We start from the raw sequence: 5000 nt of genomic DNA, 5'->3' as shown, positions 1-5000 counted from the left end.
GGACTCTGCAGTGAAGGACTCTGCAGTGAAGGACTCTGCTGTGAAGGACTCTGCTGTGAAGGACTCTGCAGTGAAGGACTCTGCTGTGAAGGACTCTGCTGTGAAGGACTCTGCTGTGAAGGACTCTGCAGTGAAGGACTCTGCTGTGAAGGACTCTGCTGTGAAGGACTCTGCAGTGAAGGACTCTGCTGTGAAGGACTCTGCTGTGAAGGACTCTGCAGTGAAGGACTCTGCAGTGAAGGACTCTGCTGTGAAGGACTCTGCAGTGAAGGACTCTGCTGTGAAGGACTCTGCAGTGAAGGACTCTGCTGTGAAGGACTCTGCAGTGAAGGACTCTGCAGTGAAGGACTCTGCAGTGAAGGACTCTGCTGTGAAGGACTCTGCTGTGAAGGACTCTGCAGTGAAGGACTCTGCTGTGAAGGACTCTGCTGTGAAGGACTCTGCAGTGAAGGACTCTGCTGTGAAGGACTCTGCTGTGAAGGACTCTGCTGTGAAGGACTCTGCAGTGAAGGACTCTGCTGTGAAGGACTCTGCTGTGAAGGACTCTGCAGTGAAGGACTCTGCTGTGAAGGACTCTGCTGTGAAGGACTCTGCAGTGAAGGACTCTGCAGTGAAGGACTCTGCAGTGAAGGACTCTGCAGTGAAGGACTCTGCTGTGAAGGACTCTGCTGTGAAGGACTCTGTAGTGAAGGACTCTGCTGTGAAGGACTCTGCTGTGAAGGACTCTGCTGTGAAGGACTCTGCAGTGAAGGACTCTGCTGTGAAGGACTCTGCTGTGAAGGACTCTGCTGTGAAGGACTCTGTAGTGAAGGACTCTGCTGTGAAGGACTCTGCTGTGAAGGACTCTGCTGTGAAGGACTCTGTAGTGAAGGACTCTGCTGTGAAGGACTCTGCTGTGAAGGACTCTGTAGTGAAGAACTCTGCAGTGAAGGACTCTGCAGTGAAGGACTCTGCTGTGAAGGACTCTGCTGTGAAGGACTCTGTAGTGAAGGACTCTGCAGTGAAGGACTCTGTAGTGAAGGACTCTGCAGTGAAGGACTCTGTAGTGAAGGACTCTGCAGTGAAGGACTCTGCAGTGAAGGACTCTGCTGTGAAGGACTCTGTAGTGAAGGACTCTGTAGTGAAGGACTCTGCAGTGAAGGACTCTGCAGTGAAGGACTCTGCAGTGAAGGACTCTGCAGTGAAGGACTCTGCAGTGAAGGACTCTGTAGTGAAGAACTCTGCAGTGAAGGACTCTGCAGTGAAGGACTCTGCTGTGAAGGACTCTGCTGTGAAGGACTCTGTAGTGAAGGACTCTGCAGTGAAGGACTCTGTAGTGAAGGACTCTGCAGTGAAGGACTCTGTAGTGAAGGACTCTGCAGTGAAGGACTCTGCAGTGAAGGACTCTGCTGTGAAGGACTCTGTAGTGAAGGACTCTGCAGTGAAGGACTCTGTAGTGAAGGACTCTGCAGTGAAGGACTCTGCAGTGAAGGACTCTGCTGTGAAGGACTCTGCAGTGAAGGACTCTGCAGTGAAGGACTCTGCTGTGAAGGACTCTGCAGTGAAGGACTCTGCAGTGAAGGACTCTGCTGTGAAGGACTCTGCTGTGAAGGACTCTGCAGTGAAGGACTCTGCTGTGAAGGACTCTGCAGTGAAGGACTCTGCTGTGAAGGACTCTGTAGTGAAGGACTCTGCAGTGAAGGACTCTGCAGTGAAGGACTCTGCTGTGAAGGACTCTGCTGTGAAGGACTCTGTAGTGAAGGACTCTGCAGTGAAGGACTCTGCAGTGAAGGACTCTGCAGTGAAGGACTCTGCAGTGAAGGACTCTGCTGTGAAGGACTCTGCAGTGAAGGACTCTGCTGTGAAGGACTCTGCTGTGAAGGACTCTGCAGTGAAGGACTCTGCAGTGAAGGACTCTGCTGTGAAGGACTCTGCAGTGAAGGACTCTGCAGTGAAGGACTCTGCTGTGAAGGACTCTGCAGTGAAGGACTCTGCTGTGAAGGACTCTGCAGTGAAGGACTCTCACTCACTGATACCTCTGATACCTGCAGCTTGCATGTCTTTATTCACCTCTTTCTCCTCTTTTTGTTTCTTTGTTTACAGTGTAATGTGTGCTGCATCTTTGATCTGATACATAACATTGTATCGTATCTTTTATTATTATTACCCTGCATGCTTGATAACTAATTATTAGGGGCCGAGCAACCGACGTCGGGCCGGCGAGGCCCTATTGATATTCTACCCGTTGGGGTAAACGTACGCATGGTTGGAGGCGCCCCCTACAAGTCGGACCGGCGACGCCCCTCGGCCAGTATGTCCAATTAACTTGAAATTTGACACACATGTCCACTTGAGCTAGAGCTACAGAAAATCCAATCAGACCCCTAAGCTCCGCCTCCTTAGATTTTCCGCCATATTGAATTTAGTGTAAAACATATTTCTGCCAACTCCTCCTACATGCTTAGTCCCATTACTACCAAATGTGCTGTGGATCATTACTGGATCTACGTCATCAAAAGTTATCAAAAGCTTTTTGATACCTCTTTTCGTTTACAAGATATGGACCAATAAACGTCTTAGGGGCGTGGCTTAATATCAATACACATAACTTCTCAACCGTTTGTCCTAAAATTACAAAACTTGCAGCATATGTGCACATCGCATCTTGTAACATACCCTGAGATTGATTTTGCATTCAACCACTAGGGGGCGCTACAGTAAACCCACGAATTTGTGCTTTTTGTCACTTTTTGCAGATTTCAGCCTTCGTATTTTAACGAACTCCTCCTCGAGAGGATACAGGAAGCATCGGACTATTTGAAAAGCATCATTTCCGGCATCAGGCGGTCCACGCGGGATTAAAAACATCTCGCTCGCGGAGTCCCGCCGGCACCCTCGACATGCTGCAGATTGCGAAGGCTCGTTCATCGCTGCTCGCAGCTTTAATTTTAAATTTGAATCCCATGTTTTATTCTCAGAGATGGATGAATAGATGGATGGATGGATGGATGAATAGATGGATGGATGGATGGATGGATGAATGAATAGATGGATGGATGGATAGATGGATGGATGAATAGATGGATGGATAGATGGATGGATGGATGAATAGATGGATGGATGAATAGATGGATGGATGGATGGATGGATGAATGAATAGATGGATGGATGGATAGATGGATGGATGAATAGATGGATGGATAGATGGATGGATGGATGAATAGATGGATGGATGAATAGATGGATGGATGGATAGATGGATGGATGGATGGATAGATGGATGGATGAATAGATGGATGGATAGATGGATGGATGGATGAATAGATGGATGGATGAATAGATGGATGGATGGATAGATGGATGGATGAATAGATGGATGGATGGATGAATAGATGGATGGATAGATGGATGAATAGATGGATGAATAGATGGATGAATAGATGGATGGATGAAATGGATGAATAGATGGATGGATGAATAGATGGATGGATAGATGGATGGATGGATAGATGGATGGATGAACCAAGTCTTTAGATATGAGCTGTTTCTGCAGGAGTAGAAGCAGGTGAAAACCAGTTTAAAAACGTGTGTGTGTGTGTTTTGGTTTAAATTAGCATGAACTCTGTGTGTGCATTCGTCATCGGTATAAGAGGGTTTGGTCTATTTGTCAGCTGCACATACTGTACGCTACACCTCCGAGTCTCACTAATGGAGGCGGTGCAGGTGCTGGGGAAGCTTTTCTGTTGTTTCTTTCTACTTCAGAGAGGGTTTTCCAGCTGGCTGGCCCAATTCTGTCTCAGCCTTTTACCTCAAGTCACCTCTGAAAGTCAAACGGGAGAATTCTAACCTTTCTTTCTCCCACAACTCTGATCTAGAGTCAGATGTCCTTTGGCCAAAACAGAATCCATAACATACAAACTAACCCGTCTTCCTGTCCTTCAGCGCTCTCACGTCTCTGTATCGGTGGAGACGAGATGAACCGAACCGCGTCGAAGACAAATCTCTTTGCGGCAGGATGAGCAAGGTGTTTGCTTCTCACCCGGGTTAGTCGGTACAGGGTCATTAATCTCAGCGTGAAGGCTTTGGGGCGAGTGGGCTCGTGGTTAGTGGAACCATCCTGTGGCTCACGGTTTATAAACCCGGCAGCTCGAGGCTGTGGACCAACAGCATGCTCTCGTACCGAGAGGCTGAAGACAACGTGGGAAATATAACTTCAATCTTCACAAAATGAATGACGCATTACGAAACACATCATCAAAGAATAGCGGGAAGAACATATAGCAGACTGTACATTTTCTAAAAAGAAGTTTCATGCCACGATAAACTAAATAAAACATTTCTCTTTATATGTGCAGAATATTTTACTTTCTTCAGCGATCTGGGTCAGAAGACACCCCAGATGTATCCTAACAAGGTCCATAGTACGGTACATACATCATCAGAATGTTACCCCAGAGAACCCAACACATTCACATCATGTGATTAGTACATCCTAACGTCTCTAACAACTCAATCAATTATGAATTAAATCAATATCCTAAAATGATAACCTACTGAGAAACCAAAATAAGTACAAATTAATTGAACTTGTCTTCTTTGAAAGTTAGCAAACTCAAACAGACAGATTCAAAATACAAATTTTTCACCAAAATATTTCAGGGTTTTGTTGAGACAATAAATGAAAGATGAACTCTCTTCAGTCGTCAACAGAAACTGAACATAAGTCTGACGAAAAACTTTAAATGTGTCGAATGCTCGGATGTTCAAAGAGGACGAACAGATCCCAAAGATATCAGACTTGTTAAGCTCCTCCTCTTTTTGTGTCTAATTAGCACCTCTATCTTATGATTTTAACATATTTTGCTCCGTTTTTGCTCAGTTTATCTGATCAAACTTCCCCAACAGAGCTCACATAACTGGGTAGTTTGTAGATATACAGCTGCGTGTCGTCTGCATAGAAACAGAAATAAATGTTCTTGCAGTTCTTCGGGTTATCTCAGCTCTCTGGGGATCTCATCTCC

General features: G+C 46.2%; 2 protein-coding genes across 2 annotated transcripts in view; one reads left to right on the top strand and one right to left on the bottom strand.

The window, feature by feature from the left end:
- LOC306794371 (sodium channel protein type 2 subunit alpha-like) overlaps positions 1-5000 on the bottom strand; it is a 151952-nt gene that overhangs the window by 21112 nt on the left and 125840 nt on the right.
- The window catches only part of fars2 (phenylalanyl-tRNA synthetase 2, mitochondrial), a 314225-nt gene that overhangs the window by 290527 nt on the left and 18698 nt on the right, over positions 1-5000 (top strand). The gene's annotated exons all lie outside the window — the stretch shown is intronic.

This window comes from Melanostigma gelatinosum (assembly GCF_949748355.1).
Source record: "Melanostigma gelatinosum genome assembly, chromosome: 20".
NCBI classification, from domain to species: domain Eukaryota; kingdom Metazoa; phylum Chordata; class Actinopteri; order Perciformes; family Zoarcidae; genus Melanostigma; species Melanostigma gelatinosum.
The sequence above is the reverse complement of the archived record's forward strand: the minus strand, read 5'-3'. Positions and strand labels throughout refer to the sequence as shown.